The following is a 16,921-nucleotide window of genomic DNA, read 5'->3' as shown; positions in this document are numbered from 1 at the left end:
TGAGGTTGACCCTCTGTGCATGCCTCAGTTAGCAGTGTGGCTAGGTGTCCCCACTTAGAAGGCTAATTCTAGGGTGGATTTTCTGTTCAAATATTCAAAGCTACGATAAAGTTTGCACAGACTATGGGCATATTGCAGATTTTCAGACACTACGTGCATTGTTATCTTCAAGACTGCAAGTGAGGAAAGTGACTGAGGCAGCACTGATGGCATGCATTGCTTCTTCTTGGTGGGGAGAGGGCAGTCCTGGGGAAAGGGGACTTGCTCAGCTCCTGCCCACACTGGGCCACAGCTACAAGGATTACCTTTTAGTAGGAGGTGGTAGACATAGGCGGGTAGATTATTTTTTCTTCTTTTTTAAATTTTGCATAACTAGATATTAAATTAAACTCTTCTTGTTGCTTAGGAGATGGGCACAGTTCCTAAAGTCTGAGAATATTATAATAGGTGCTAAGTAATTCCTTTTTGTTGCCACATTTTAAAGAATGTAAAGTGGGGCCACTATTCAACATGTGCTAAGAAATGGCGAAACAAGATCTGTTAGCATTATAGTCACCACTTCCAACCTTTAAAAAGAGTTGGAAAGAAGAGCCCAGGGTGAGGATTCCTTTGGAGGTAGCTGTTAGAGTGCCTGTCTGCTCTCCTCCCAGGGGAGAGGGGTGAGGGCATGTCCCTCTCACTTGACGCCAAGTGAGAGGAGTTTCAGGGTAGGTCTTATACTCTCTGGAGGGGGAGGAGTGTAAGGGCTGATAGGGAAAGAGATAGTCCAGCCTGAGGCAGAGGATAAATGAAAAAAGGGAGAGAAAGGGGGACTGAGCCGCAGGAGTTGGAGCTGTCCTTATTTTTAGACAGCGGTGAAGAGAGGGGTGTGCTTCCATGGACACCAGACATGAGCCAGGTGAAAGGGAAGCTAGCCTGGAACTTTCTTGGAAGAACTTTGTCCACAAGGACCCCCTGGAGGGAGGGGTGAAGGGACCAGCAGAAGTGGACTCCTGGGAGCCTACAAGAGTAGGGGGAGTTGACACTTGGCCATCCAGAGGAGGTCGCATCTATGTTTAGTAATATGACTATATAACTTGTTATCTAAATGAGGACACTTTTGAGAAAGAAAGGAATACAATTAACAAATATGCTGGGGCGATACGCTTAAACTAGAACTGTCCCTGCCCATAGGACTTATGGTCACTCTGTATTAACGTAACTGACTGTAGCTGCCTGCAATGGCCTTCCACAAAAGGGTCAGCTTTGCATATGTGCCAGGACCTGCAGGCACAAACACCAGGTTATGGTTGTCCCAGCTGTGGGACACAGGTGTCTTTTTCCTCTAATCTCTACTGCCTCTAAATCAGACCTAGAAGGGGGCAGAAGAAGCCGTTGGTGAGTGTTGGTGGGTTGGGGGGGGATGGGGAGAAAGATAACCATGCAGCCTTCCCTGACTATGGGCATGTAGTCCAAGTCTCCTCTGCAAGAAGGGGAGAGATGCTAATTTATACAAAAGCCCAGAACTTTGATCATTACCATGGCCTGGATATCCAAAACACTGAAATGAAGCTATTTTTTATGACTAGAAATGACCCATGTACCTAGGAATGCCTCGGAAAAGCTACTCGACCTGCTTGAAATCTCAAGTAGTGCCAGAGAAAGAACCTGCTGACAGAATGAATTTGAAGATAAAGTTGCTTTATGATTGCAACCTACTGAATCTGTTTTATTCATTAAAATTGTGACTAAAATAGGACATGAGAACCTCATCTATCTTCTGCTCAAGCAACTATTATGCAAATCTAGTGTGAGGAGAGGTTCTCCAAGATGCTGAACATACCATATCACTCCCTGTGCCTGGAATGTAACAGGTATATCAGATTGATCTACTCCTGAAATCAATTCAAGAATCAGTATCTAGGGCCCAGGACATGCCTAGCACCTGAAAAGCACCATGAATATCAGCCATGAATATCACTGAATATGCATGAATACCAACTTACATAATGACTCACTGAGTATCTACCATGTGTCAGGGATGCATTACCTTACTTCCTTTTTTTTATTTAAAAATTTTTTCAATTAAAGTTGACATACAATATTGTATTAAGTTTCAGGTATACAACAACATAATGATTAGACATTTATATAACTTTTAAAGTGATCACCCTGATAAGTCTAGTACCCGTCTGACAACCTAGAACATTCTAGATTGTTCTTACAATGTTATTGACTATCTTCCCTATGATATTTTACATCCTCATGCCTGTTTTCAAAACTGACAATTTACACATCTTAATTCTTTTCCCTTTTTCGCTCATTCTCCCAACCTCTCACCCGTTTGGCAACCATTAAATTGTTCCCTGTATCTGTGAGTTTGTTTCTGTTCTATTAATTAATTAATTAATTTTTTTTTTAGATTTCACCTATAAATTAAATCATATGGTATTTGTCTTTCTCTGTTTGACTTAGTTCACTTAGCGTAATACCCTCTAGGTCCATCCATGTTGCCTCAGATCACAAGATTTCACTTCTTTATGGCAGAGTAATCTTTCATTGTATATATGTACTACATCTTTATCCCATTTATCTATTGCTAAACACTTAGGTTGCTACCATATCATAGCTATTGTAAATAATGCATTATCTCACTTAATACGTAAGAAAACCTTATAAGGACCTGCTCTTTGGTTATAGAGTTAGGAGTCCAACTGAGATTTCTTTTTGTTCTACTTGTTGCCATTCAAGAAGTTGATTAAAGAACAGTCATCTTAAAGAACAGAGGGAAGAAGATACACTTTCCTAATTTTGTAGACTGTTTTGCAGTTATGTGTGGTGGTCAAGAGTAGGGAGCTTGGAAACAGGTGGTCTGTATTCAAATCCTGCCTCTAACCCTTACAAATTGTGTGACCTTGAGAAAGATACTCAACCTTTCTGTGCTTATAGAAGAGAGCTATAATAGTGGTTGTTGTGAAGTTTAAATTAGTGAACACATGCAAAAGGCTTAAGAAGATTCTAGTACATGTTTTAGAATGTTGTCTTATTATTATGTATCGAGGGTCTCAGTTCCAAAATTCTTAGAGCAAAGAACTCACTATGGCCCATGGGAATAGTAAACACTACATCTTGATACTACAGGACTATAATCTGCCCCTGCAAGCCCTATGTTGTAGTGCTTTCTCTCTAGCTGTCCAGGACTCCTCCCTGCCCCTCAAAGAGGTCATTCTCACTTGTCTTGAGCCATTGCTTCTGCCACACCCCTGCCTGTCACTCACTCCCACCACCCCTTTGTGTGTATAGCGGTTTTTCTTTCTTTTTTTTTTTTTTTTTTTACAGAGATAGTCAGAGAGAGCAATAGATAGGGACAGATAGACAGGAATGGAGAGAGATGAGAAGCATCAATCATTAGTTTTTTGTTGTGACACCTTAGTTGTTCATTGATTACTTTCTCATATGTGCCTTGACTGTGGGCATTCAGCAGACCGAGTAACCCCTTGCTCGAGCCAGCGACCTTGGGTCCAAGCTGATGAGCTTTGCTCTAACCAGATGAGCCCATGCTCAAGCTGGCGACCTCGGAGTCTTGAACCTGGGTCCTCTGCATGCCAGTCTGACGCTCTATCTACTGCACCACTGCCTGGTCAGGCTGTGTGTATAGCTTTTAAATCTAGGTTCTTTTCAGTATATTTTATCCAACTGACTAGCTCTGCATCTGTGATGCCCAATCTTTTGACTCATTGCTTCTCTCCCTCTTCATGTTCTGTATTTAACAAAGGAAACTTGCAACTTCAGTTCAAATTTCTTTTTGCAAAATTTTCCCCAAAGATAAATTTTTTCTCAGAAGGCTCCTTAGGATGGGAATCTGGGAGCTTCCTCTTTCCTTTTGTTTCTGGGCAGAGTTTCCTGTTTGCTTGTATGGTTGAGCTGGCCTATCCCCCAATCATTCTGGGAGGGAAGGACCTTCCAGCAGCCTCACCCAATTTCTGTTAGAGGTGCCTTACAGTGAGCTTTGATTAGCCAAGCCTGAGGGGCTGCATTCGCTCCTCTCCCTGCTGTCCTCCTCTTGGAATTTCCAGCTTCTATCACCAGACTTAGCACTGGGGCCACCACTGGGCTAGACATCATAAGCAAAGACAGCCTCCTCCCGCTTCTCAGCTCTGTGCTTGGTGTTCCCTACTCAGTGGCAGACAAAGTCTATATTAAGGGTGCTAACTGTGTGAGCAGCTTCACGGGAGCTGGCTTCAAGATGGGCCAAGTGTTCCTCGTTCGGCAGCCAGACAACAGGCGACAATGTTTGAAGTTGTACCAAGTGTCTGGTTAAAGCAGAGATGGTAAGATTAAAAAAGGGAGAGAAAAACAGAAACGTGCCTTAGACGCTGGGAATGGGCAGGCGCTAGAATACATTCCCTGCTGAGCAGCACATAGAGGAGGTCAGCTGGTCTGAAGGAAGAAGTGACTGGAGGGGGAGTGGCTAGTCAACAGGAAGCTGCTCCATATGGCGTGTAACCCAGGTGGGGAGGGCGACAGAAGATAGCATGAAAAGTGGTACCAGAGAAGATTCTAGGAAGAATCTTCTAGAAGAGTAGGAAACTGGATCCACATGGCTGCATAGAAGTCTCTCAGCCTGAAGCACAGAGTTTGGCCCTGAAGTGCACCAAGAAAGAGGATATGTTCAAGAAAGGCCTAGATTGAGCAGTAAAGCGTGGTGGATGAAAACCGAGTTTGAGTCTCAGCTCAACAATTTATTAGTTGGTGACCTTAGTCAAGTTACTTGATCTTTCTGTGCTTTGGTTTTCTCATTTTTGAAATGAAGCTGATAATAGTACCTACCTGTTAGGCTGTTTTAAGAATGCATTGCAAGTGCCTAGCAGAGGATCTGACCCACAGAGTATCCAAATGATAAATGTTGACGGGCGGCAGTAGTCAGAGCGGCATCTCCGCAGTGGTCCCGAGGATGAGCGGTTAGTCTGGGGGAGGGGAGGGTTGTGCCGATAAAGAGAACTCAATACCCAGTTGGATTCAATAGCTAAGCTATGATTTCCTTCGTCACGGGCAGCTTGTGTTCTGGAATTTCTTACAGGCTGGGAAAGCAGATTTCCACTATAAACAACTGACTGATTGATGGGTAGCCAACTGAGACGGGGGTCGAGTTTAGAGTCTAGAGTGAAGAGTCACCTTTAATTCTTTGGAAGCATTACGTGGAGAAGTCAAAACAATCTATTTTTCTGGATGACTTTCCCCCACTCTGAGTTTTTGCATGTGGATGGCAAGAGTGGAGATGCAAAATCTCCCAGAGGTTACAGGTATGTGCCTCGAGTCTCCAGTGTCCATTAGAATCACCTGAAGGGCTTGCTGGAACACAGATTTACCCGACACCCACAGGTTCTGATTCAGTGGGCCTCTGAAGAGCTCCCAGGAGGTGCTGCTGGTCCAGGGACCACACTTTGAGGACGACAGCAACAGAGTCAGATGAGCTTGGTTTTAAATTTCCATCCCTAACTACTTTTATAAACTTACATAAGTTGTACAACCTCTGTGAGCTTCAGTTGTCCCACCTGTAAATAGAATAACAATACCACTTGAACTTGTTTTGAGTATCAGTTTCAAAAAATACATGGAAAGCACTTAGCACTTTAAAAAGGAACTATTAATGAGTAGATGTTAGGGACGGAGCAGGAGGAGGAGGCTCAAAGATCTGGACAAGCTGGAATTAAAATGGGCACTAAGAAGCGGGGCAGAGAGGTCAGTCAGCGTTTTTCTTCTTGGCTCCTCCCTGCTTACTCCGTTGGCCACTAACGTGGGAAGGGCTGGGAGCTGGCATGGGGCAGAGGCACTGAAGGTAGCTTTGGAGACCCATGTGTAAGGGAGGGGACTTAGCTATTTTCAGCAAATTAGGTATTTCTGGCTCATTTTCCAGCTTAGTAACTCAAGGCAAAAACCGCATCTCAGGATATTTTGAAGGAAGAAAGCAAACCTTCGCTGAACTATAGATCCCTTACACCCAGAGCTCCCAGGATTGGACTTGGCCCCTCAGATGAACCTGGCATCCGGGTATCTGAGTCAGGGCTCAGACCAGCTCCTTGGTTCAGAATAGTCCCTCATCTGGCCTGTCTGTGAAACTTGTCATTGTCCTTCAGGTTCTTTGTGTCTGTGAAGCTAGTGGCCTCTCACAGGCTGATTTCACTTTTAACTTAACTCTTTTTTTGCTTTTTTAAATTTTTTTGAGACTGTGAGCACCTCAAAAGCATGACCAATGATTTACTTTGGTATACCTTTTGGGTTCTCTAGCAAGGAATTGGCGCAATAAATGTTTGATAAATTATGAAGGGAGAGAGGGAGGGAGGGAAAAAGGAAGGAAGGAAAGAAGGAAGGAAGGAAGGAAGGAAGGAAGGAAGGAAGGAAGGAAGGAAGGAAGGAATGCAGGGAGGAAGGAACTGCATTATAAAATTTAAGTATCTAGATGGCAGGATCAATATCTTACTCTTTAATTCTATCTTGTGCCCTCAGCTCAGCACCCTGACTACATCAGGCGTTCAGTAAATACTTTACCAGTAAACTTTCCTGCTTTCAATTAGGACGTGCACTATCTGAATTTCAATTTAAAGAGTACCTGTACTTAACTTCTAACTTCTTTTGCTTTTCTCTTTTCCCTTGATGAATGCCCCCCTTTTTTACTCTGTTCACTGTTTTATTTCACTTCTTCCTTTTCCAAGAGTAAATTAATATATGGGGTGTGGCAAAAGTGGGTTGACAGTTGTGAGTATATGAAACACAGTTTATTCTTGTGCTATTTACTAATCACTGTATTATTTTCCATATGAACAACTATAAACCTACTTTTGCCTCAGCCTGGATTGAGGGTATAATAAATAACTTTTTATTTAAATTTTGCTTTATTCTATATTTGTGTATTTTGTTTACTTACAGCACTGGATCATTTTAAGAATCCAACTATAGTGGGATCCTCTCTTCTCTCCCCATGTTCTGTGCTTCAACCCATAAAGGAAGACGCTCCCACTGACAGTCCTGGAACCTGTGATAGCTTGTGGACCTGTCAGCTTGGGCTGCCATAACAAAGCACCATCGGCCAGGTGGCTTATGCAACAGAAACTTATTTTCTCACAGTTCTTGGGACTGGAAGTCCTTGATCAAGGTGCCCTCAGATTCTGTTCCTGGTGAGGACTCTCTTCCTGGCTTACAGATGGCTGCCTTCTCGTTGTGGCCTTTCCTCCACAGCTTATGCCTGGGGGAAGGCAGGGTGATGGGGACTTCTGGTGTCTCTTCCTTTTCTTATAAGGACAATCTTTCTAGTAGATTAAGGCCCCACTCTTATGACCTCATTAAATTTACCTCCAAAAAGGCCTTATGTCCACATATAGTCACACTGCGAGTTGGAGCTTCAACATGAATTTTAGGGGCCCACAGTTCAGTCTATAACACCTTGGTTGCTCCCCTCTACAAGAGGAAGAGGAGTTAATTGGATGGTTGGGAGCCTGATATACTCATTGGGCTGATACTGAGGGGCTGGGGCGTGCCCCACCTGCTGCTCCTCCGACCCTCTCCCTCGAGTCTCAGAAGGTTGGCGCTGTGCTTCTGGGTCACATGCAGTGGGCAGGGCAGTGAATAGACCTAGGCTACCCCAGCCAGGGCCTTGCTTGGTCTTTTCCTGCTTTTCAGCCTTCTCCTGGGTGGGTAAATCAGACCAGTGCCAGTGCTGACTGCTGATCTGTCTGTCTGCACTCCATAAGGAGGGGCAGTGTCTCCCCTACCCTAACTTTGACCCAAGCCATATTCTCCAATCAGACTTTATCAGAAATCTCATGGTCATTCTTTTAAGTTACTTGACTACTTTATTTTAAATCGCACCCCCAGACCCCACCCATCCTAGCCTTCCCCTCCCCTTTACTCTGTTCCTCTTCTCCACGATGCTTTTCATCTTCTAACATTTCTCCAGTTCATCTTCAAGGATTTTAATACACTTTCAAGTGGCTTTCTGAAAAAAGAAAAAGCTATTAACTAAAGAGTCTGAATGTTACTATGTTAAGAAGGGTCAGGACATATTTAACTGAGGGAAACTTGAGGCACAGTGGGAGAGAGATAGTAACTGTTATCAAATATCTAAAACATGGTTTTATCTAAAACATGGTTTTGGAGCACAGACATTACAGTCTGGAACTTTAGCTCATGGGAGCTGTGTAGAGAAACGATGATGACGATGATGGTGAACATTTACTGAATCCTTTAGTGTGCTGGGCAGAATGTTGAGTGACTCACATGCATTGCCTCTCCTACATATCCCCATGATGTAGCTAACACCATTCATCACATTTTACAACTAAGGAAACTGAGACCCAGTGAGGTTAACTGACCGATCCTAGATTTCAGCTCAGGTCTGCCTCATTCCAAGCCTATGTACATATTGCTGAGTTTAAGGAAAAAAAAAAATTCTAACAATTAGAACTGGCTAGGGATGGAATGGCGAGGATACCACGTGGTCTCTGCTCTGATCCTGATCCAGTAGAGGCTGGGTGACCATCTGTTAGGATGGCTGCAGAAGGGAGATCGATTTAGACAACTTCTGAGTCTCTTTCCAACTGTAAGATCTTATGAAAACTTGACGGGCAGTCCTGTGGGAAAGGAATTAAATTTGTTCTTTGTAGCTCTGTTCAATAGAGTAGCGTTTCTCTGGCTTTTCCATCTAGAAGTCCCCAATGTCAAAGGCATGTGAATAGATACTCCTGGGAAGTCTGGGGCAGAGCTGCCAGAAGCAAAATTTTGTGTCAAATCTGAAAAAGAAACTATTTGAACTTACTATTATACATGAAAAAATGCTCGTTTTAATGATAAGTATATTAAGTTAGAAAATCTTTTAAAAAGCAAACATTTTCAATGCAAAGCTTAAATTCTGCCTTCTCTCCCCCCGATAAATCTTCCTTTCCATTTGGTTCACCAGGAAAAGATGTCATATTTATTTTATGGTTTTACACATCCCCAGCACAACACCAGATCTCCCAGGGAGAACATTTCTCTTAGTATGAGAAGTAAAGCAGTAGTGTTAAGACCAATAGTGAGAAGTTGTAGAGAGCAGATCAGATTTTATCCCAATGTAAGAGAACTCTCTCCAAGAGTAGCAGTTTTCCAGCAGGGGAAGGGACCCTCTAACAAACTAGTAAGTAAGCAGCCACTGAAAAGTTTCCAAGCAGAGATGGGTCAGGAGCTTGGAGAAGTTCACAGAGGATTCTGCTTTGGGACTGTTAGTGCCAGAGCAAATCATGTCCAGGATGAAGGCATAGGTGGAATCCATGCTTTCCACCACTCAAGGAAGGCTTGTAGGGAAGCCACTGTGAGGGTAATAACAATTGACACAGTTCTTAATATGTGCCAGCCCTAATCCCAAAGCTTTAGTGTATCATTTAGTACTTAGAGTGACTTATATTCTCATCAATCCCATTTTCCAGATAAGAAAACAGAGGCACAGGCAAATTAAGTAAGTGGACCCAACATCTTACAGCTGCTGAGAAGCAGGGTTGGACTTTGCACACTGACTGTTGGAGTTAAGGCTGGAACTGGCCCTCCTGGTGCACTCCCTGCCCTTCCTGTTTGTCCCCTGCCACACAATGTCATGTCCTTGGTTCCTGGCTTTGACCTAGAAGGGATCCTGTCCCAACAGGGGAAAAAGAACTTGTAGTGAGTGATCAGGACACCTAGACTCTGGTCTACACTCTGCCACTAACCAGGTGATCTTGGGAGTGTCATTTACCACCCAGTAATTTTTTTCACATGCTAATTCCTTATTATTATTTGCTATGGAGGTCATTTTTTTTTTATAGGTCTTTTACTAAAACTCAGGGAAATTGTGCCACATCATATAGAAGTTCCAGTTTGCAGAACTGAACTATAGTAAAACAAAATAAAACAAAGTAAATAACAACAACAAAAGCAAAATACATATTAAGAAGTGACTCTTTCTTCCTTGGATTTAGTTTTCTAGCAAGTGGAATCTTGTCCTCTGGGGGCTGTAGACTGTAGGGAGTGTGTCTTTCAGAGAAATTTTTATTAAGGGGTGTTCTTTTTTTTATTATTCAGTGAGAGGAAGGGAGGCAGAGACAGACTCCCGGATGTGCCCCAACCAGAATCCCCCCTGCAGGCCCACTAGGGAGTGATGTTCTGCCCATCTGGGACATTGCTCTGTTGCTCTGCAACGGAGCTCTTAGTGCCTGAGGTGGAGGTCATGGAACCATGCTCAGCGCCCAGGGTCAACTCATTCCAGTCAAACCATGAATACAGAAGGGGAAGAGAGAGAGAGAGAGAGAGCAAGAGGAAGGGAGGGGTGGAGAAGCAGATAGGCGCTTCTCCTGTGTGCCCTGACCAGGAATCGAATGTGGGACATGCCAGGCCAATGCTTTACCACTGAGCCAACTGGCCAAGGCCTGAGGGTGTTCTTCATGGCACCAGCATTATAACAAGGTTTTTACTGGACTCCTCTTCCTCACTGTGTGTATACAACTTCACAAAAATATGGATGGATTGTATCCAGATGGCATTCTGGTTTCCAGTTTAAATGCCCACATGATGTATTGATGTGGGATAGAGGCTTCAGCTGTGGGTCATTTCTGGGTTCCCGTCCACTACAGTGAGATGATGAGAAAACTTCAGGGTCTCCCAGGAAATCTCTGCTCTAACGTTCTCCCCTCCAAAACCAATGGTCCAGGAGTGTCTCCTGATGTGGAGCCTTATGGGTTACTGAGAGCTTTATCTTACCATAGCCCGGGATGGGAGAGCCGTACCACATAGTTCTTTCCAGGATGCTTTGTCAGTCCTGAGAGGCCCTCTCAGGGAAGCTGGGCTGCCAGAGAAATCTCCGAGGAGGAGACTCAGCTCCACATGAGGGTCACATGCTCTCAGGCTTGGTGTTTTCAATCTGCAAAATTGGTCTGAGTGACCCGAGCGTCTTACACACTTTGTGTTTTATAGGTGGGAAGAGAAGGCAGCATTGATCTGGTGTCCCTGGAAGTTCTTCCGAGCGGTCTAGCAAGGCTGGACGGCTCAGAAGAAATAGTCTGCTCATTCAGTCATTCAGTTCACAGGCCTACCTTGAGTACTTGCTAGGTGGGACTATATATGTAGATAGATATATGTACTTATCTATATATAGTCTATCTATCTACTTACTTTCCTACCTACCTACCCCTAGATGTGGCTAAGAAGTGTATTCCATGAGCATAACTTGGCGATCCAATGAGACAGGTGCAATATCAGAGGTGGGTTCAAAGAGCTAGGAAGTGAAGGACAATTGTCTTGAGTAGGACATAAGGGGGGGGGGTTTCCAGGAAAAGAGAACAGAGGATGAAAGGACAGAGAAACACCAAAGTGCTGCCACCCCGAGGCCTGAGAAGAGCTCAGCGTGGCCTGCACAGAGGGAGAGTTTACTTCCCCAGGGAAGTAGCTGGGGCTGGAAAGAGAGGTTGGGGGAGATTACGAAGGGTCTTGTCAACCGGCTCCAAGAGTGGGGATGAAGGCAGTGAGAAGCAGGAGGTTGAGGGTGGCTGGCATGAATTGAGGGGCCAAGGTAGGTTAAATGGGAGGGAATAAGTATTGAGAAATATGTGAAGGCAATTTTAATAATCGTACAATCTAACGGGTATTGAATACATTCTATGTGCCAATGTGCTAGTTGCTTCATTCATATTAAATGCTCATAACTGTCCAAAGAGATGGGTGTTGTAATTATCTTTTATTTTACAGAGAGCAAAACGGAAGCTTATGAAGGTGAAGTAAATTGTCCCAAATCCCAGTTAGTGAGAGATCTGAGATTCAAACACTGGCTGTTGTATCCAAGATAGAAATAACTCACTTGTAAAGGAAGGAGAAGAGAGCCAGTTTATTTGTCTTATTGTAGTAGTTATTGCTATGACTACTTAGTGATGCAGCACTCACTTAGAAGTGTTTTATTTGTCCTGGATGACTCTTCCATTCAAAATCTTTGGTAAACTGTTTTCTTTGCCTTTACCTTTTATTAATTCCCTCTCTCCGCAGTCATCACTACATGGACACAATCATTGTGAAAACCTTCTTAGAATGCAACGGTGTGAAAAGCATAATGCAAAATAAAAATGGGTCTGTAAAATGTCCCGAGAGAGTGACAGCATCTGTTGGCAACTTCTCTCTGCACAGGCCGTCTGTTTCTCAGTGCTGGGTTTGAAGAGGATGGTCCCGGTGTCTGCCGTGTGTTTCCACACCATTTCCTGAGCGGGGTCCTGGGGCTTTTGGAACTTGTGCCCATCCACCCATATCTCAGTGTAAACTGAGATGCAACAAAGAAGAAAAAAAGAAAAATAAAAAAGAACAAATGCCTTGTCACGAGCACGAGTCTGACTTGCACATCTGTGAGATTTGTCCATAGAGTGAGTTAGCCTCCTTAGTGGGTGAGTCCGCCTCTCCCCGGCGGTGGGGTGGGAAGAGAGGGGGTGGCAGCTCGTGAGTGGACGATAAAGGCGACCTTTCACAGGTGAGATGGTCTGCGGACAGTGCGTCCTAGCTCTAAGGCCTCTCCCGAACGGGGATCTGAGCACTCATTCATAAACCCTTACTGCAGATGCTGACAAAGTGTGTCTTCAGGAGTGGGAGGGCTGAGCTGACAAGCTGTTATTGGCCCACACTGGGGTGCCTCTACCCTACCAGGAGCTTGGGACTTGTGCTTGTTAGCTGAGTGGAAGCCGAGAGCCTTGGTGCAGGTGGGGTCCTGGAGAGGGGCTCTGTCCTTCTCTTATGTGGGCCATGTTCACAGGGAAGAAGTTCACCGGTGTGGACGCAGCTCCTTTAAAGTTGTGGGAAAGGACTTCCAGATCGGTATCTCTGCCCTTGCAGTGCTCTGCAGATGATCACACAGTAGCAGATCACTTCTCAAGGTGGGTTGGTCTGAGAGGATGCTTGAGTTCAGGACAGATAAGCTGAGGAAGGGGCCCTAAAGCAGTGGGGGTACCCCAGAGACCACCAGCAAGAACTGAGGCAGGAGGCTTCTCCTTTGCCATTCAGGAAGCAACGCAGGAATTGTGGAGAGGCAGGGTTTTTAGCTGTCACACCTGAGTCTCCTGCTAATGAACCCCGGGACCTAACTGGAATGGTTGAGAGAGGTTGGGAGAAACTTACAACACTTTCAGGGAATTTCATTGCCAAAAAGGGCGAAGAGAGTGAAGGAGAGGGCAGGAAGTGGCTGGCAAAGTCAATGAAAGTTTTATTTTTAAGGTTGGAGAAATAATAACAGTTGGGAGGTATGACTCAGAGTTGCATGTTTCACTATGGATATATCTCAAAAGCATAATGTTGAGTAAAAAAAGCAAGTGCAGAATAAAATATTCAGCATGACAGAATTTTATTAAAAATGTAAAATACAAAAGAAAACCCACATTATTTCTTTATGAACATATAGGTACTAAATATTTTTAAAAGGACTTCAGGGGTCTGATAACACTAGCCTCGGCCAGGTGTCACCCGTTGGAATGGGGAGAAGGAGTGGGTTCAGGGAGGGTTACTCACACAGCATTATGTTATCAGCTTTAAAAAAAAATAAAAATAACAAAATATGGTAAATTGTTAATAGGGTTAAAGCTAAACTATGAATATACAAATTTTGTTTTTATTCTTATCTATAGTCTCTCTTTTCATTAAAATGCTTTAAAATGTAAAACAAATAAAAATATCATTATCCTCAGTCATCAAAAAGAATAAAGGAATTCTGTTGAAATTGGAAGATTTCAAATATAGATCTACTGGAATATATGGGGTACGGTGATTATGACTTCTTGAGGTTTTTTTTTCTTTCTATCCCCTTAATGCTGTGAAAATATAAAGCTTGTTCAGTGCACAGGTGTTGAGTGAGGAGGCTGTATTCACCAATGTTCTACTGTCCACCGTCTTCCTCCCTCTGCAGGGGAGCGCTCTGGGGGTGAAGACGGGGTGACTTCCTGAGGACGGTTCAGGTAGGCAGAGCAATGTTTACACCCTTTATTTAGAGCAATGTTGACACATTTGCACAAATAATTTGGTGGGAAGTTAGAGCTAAGGGCCAGTGCCCGGTTGAGACACCAGAGGAAAATATAAAGTTTGTCATTGTAGGTTTTATTTTTATCCCCAATAAGCACTGAGAAGCAGCCACAGCTGTCTTTTTCTTGATGTTAACATGACTTATGTTGGCCTTTGCCTTGAATTTCTGTAGGATGCATGTTCTAGATACTGAGATGACGGGAGGGTTAGGTGACATCTATCTAGGACAGACGAGGGGGCACAGGAGCAGGGGGACACTAGAGAAAGCCTTTTCTAATTGATCAAGATGTAGGTCTGAGTACTTGCCTTTTTAAAAAGGGTCAGAAAAGAAGATAAGTTAGGAGGGGGATTGTTTTTGAAATAATTGAATGCTTACCAGGGCCTAGGTCTGCCTCATACAGCAGACTCCAAGGAGGTTTAGGCAGACTGAGCTGGGAGGCTCCTGCTGGTGTGTCCTGGGTGGTTTTGGTGGTCCAGCTCCAAGGGTGGGCTGATTTTCTGAGAAGTAGGGCCTCTCTCTCCCCCTTGTTCTCACAGAACTGTCTCTTCCCCTACCATCCACTGGCACCAGGGTGGGAGGGTGGAGAACATGAATACCACAGTCTGCCCAGCATCATACTGCAGGGGGTGAGCCAACCACACAGTTCTTGAATTTTAGGAGAAGACAGCAGATTCAGTGAAATGCTATTGAATACTCATTCCTGGATACGGGTGGGCAAATAGTCGCTAGTCCTCCTATAAACAACTGGAGAGAGCTAAAAGGTAAAGGACAAGTTACAGTGAGGACAATGTTTCTATAACACCCCCGCTGACTTTTTAAGGTTTGGCTCTGGCTCTTTCTGATAGGTACAACAGTCTAGAGCTGGGCAACTGAATGTGATCGCTCATCCGTCACATTTGATCTGGCTGTTGGAGGCACTGAGATACCAGCCAACTATTCATGACTTGTCTCATCGAGAGCTCAGCAGCTGGCTGCTAACAGTCGAGCACACAGTACTGGCCCAAGTCCACAGTGAAGGTTGAAGTATTTTGCTAGAGGATTACTCAGGATGGAGCCCTTTGGAAGGACGCCAGCCAGATGTCCAGACCCGTTCAGATGGTGGAACAGCAGCTGCTTTGTTATTACAAGATGAGGCAGCACTCCCAGCCCGTGGAGCTCGGTGGTCGGGGCACAGCCATTCAGACGCAGAGCCAGGGCAGAGCCACAGGAAGGATGTCGGCCACTGCAGTGTCTGGGAGCTCCAGTGCCTCTAAATACAGCATTTCCAGCAAAAGTTCTAGAAATTCCTCCTCTTCCCACCCGGATCTTTCTTCACTGCAACTAGGCACCCTTCTGGCATGTACTACGTAGACCAGTGCCAGGGAAGGGTGGAAAGCAGGAGGTGGGCCGACGCCTGGCCCTCTGTGGCCCTTCACCTTCCGCAGCGCCGCTCCCCATCGAGGCCGGAAGCTTCTTGAAGGAGCGCAGCAGTTTGACATATTCAGAGGTCGTCGTGTTTGATGGAGCCTCACAAGGGGGTGAAAACACTGATTAGCCTGGGCTTGATTAGCAGAAACATAAAGGGATAATAAAAACTAACTTTATTTAATATTATTTTCAAGGTACTTTTAAACAAGGTCTCACCAACACCGCTCTGCTCAGCAATATCCCCGTTTACAAACAAGAAACTGACTTGACAGTGAGGGGGGTTCACTAGATGGTCACAGGTCTAGGAATGGTGAAGCCAGAACCGGACCCAGGGTCGTTCTTTTACAGCCCTGTTCTGTCTATTTCCATGCCAGCCTGCCTGCCATCACCAGTTTCTGTATGCTCAAGTGTAGTGGGGGCCTCTTGGGTGGGAGCAGCATCCACAGATACCCAATGGCAAGAACGTAAGGGGATTCACCACCAAGAGCTAGTGAGGGGTCCTGCAAGGCCTCCAGCACTGGGTCTACGCCACGCACGTGGTGTTCACTGCATAGTTGCTTCTAAGAACTGGCTTCACTCTCTCGTTTTTCTGTGGTTCTCCAGAACCTTGAACAAAGATATCCAACAAACTCTGAATTAATTTGTCGCAGTATCATCTCTCTCAGTAGATTAGAAGAGAAAGGGCTCTCGTATGGTCAAGGTTGTGTTCCTGTATAAAATACGAAGAGGAATAGTATAGTGAATGTTTTGATGGCTTTTGAGAGATAAGTAAGCTTCAAATTCTGGCTCTGTGCATTAGTAGCCTTGGGACCTTGAGCTAGTTTTTAAGTCCCTCACAGTCTAAGTTTTATTCTAAGTAAAATGGGGAGCATAGGGGTGTTATGAAGGTTAAAGGAGATAATGTACAATGGGTGCTCAACATTTGCCATTTAACTTTTTGGTTCTCATCATGAACTTGGATCAAATGGACTTCAAATGGTCACTGCTTCTATTCTATATTATCTTTCCATATTTGGCGAGTCATGGCAATCCCAGAATTATGGCTCAGGTAGGTCAGTGGTATATTGCACATCACATGCTCTCAGAAACAGTCCTTCTGCCCATAGACACTTCCCATCGTGTCAATATTTATTGGAGATGTGTAAATTCTGTAGGCACTCTCTCATCCAAATAATTGGCATGTAGTGTTCCCCTTTTTGAGTGGACTATCCTGTTGACAAACAGGGAGAGATAAAACTCTATTTAATAACTAAAGAGATATTTATTTTTATTTCGTACAATGTATTTAAGTTGAACCCTATAAAATCCCATTGGTAATTTCATCTCTAACCTAATACAGTACCACACTCTTTCCTTTCCATTATTTCGGAATCTTAATTTACTCACCCTCTCCCAAGGCTTACGCTGTTTGGGCCCAGTTCCTTTTCATCAGACTTTTGAGTTATAATTACTTGCATTTTCTGTTTGTCTTTATAATTACTAAATACTCTT

General features: G+C 44.2%; 1 long non-coding RNA gene across 1 annotated transcript; it reads left to right on the top strand.

Annotated features, from left to right (window-relative positions):
• Window positions 1-12,721: 12,721 nt before the first annotated feature.
• LOC136320049 (uncharacterized) lies at window positions 12,722-15,494 on the top strand. The gene is made up of 3 exons (XR_010728255.1): window positions 12,722-12,887; window positions 13,910-13,958; window positions 14,869-15,494. It is a non-coding gene; the product is annotated as an uncharacterized lncRNA (long non-coding RNA).
• Window positions 15,495-16,921: the final 1,427 nt, after the last annotated feature.

The sequence above is a fragment of the Saccopteryx bilineata genome, chromosome 1 (genome assembly GCF_036850765.1).
Source record: "Saccopteryx bilineata isolate mSacBil1 chromosome 1, mSacBil1_pri_phased_curated, whole genome shotgun sequence".
NCBI classification, from domain to species: domain Eukaryota; kingdom Metazoa; phylum Chordata; class Mammalia; order Chiroptera; family Emballonuridae; genus Saccopteryx; species Saccopteryx bilineata.
The sequence above is the reverse complement of the archived record's forward strand: the minus strand, read 5'-3'. Positions and strand labels throughout refer to the sequence as shown.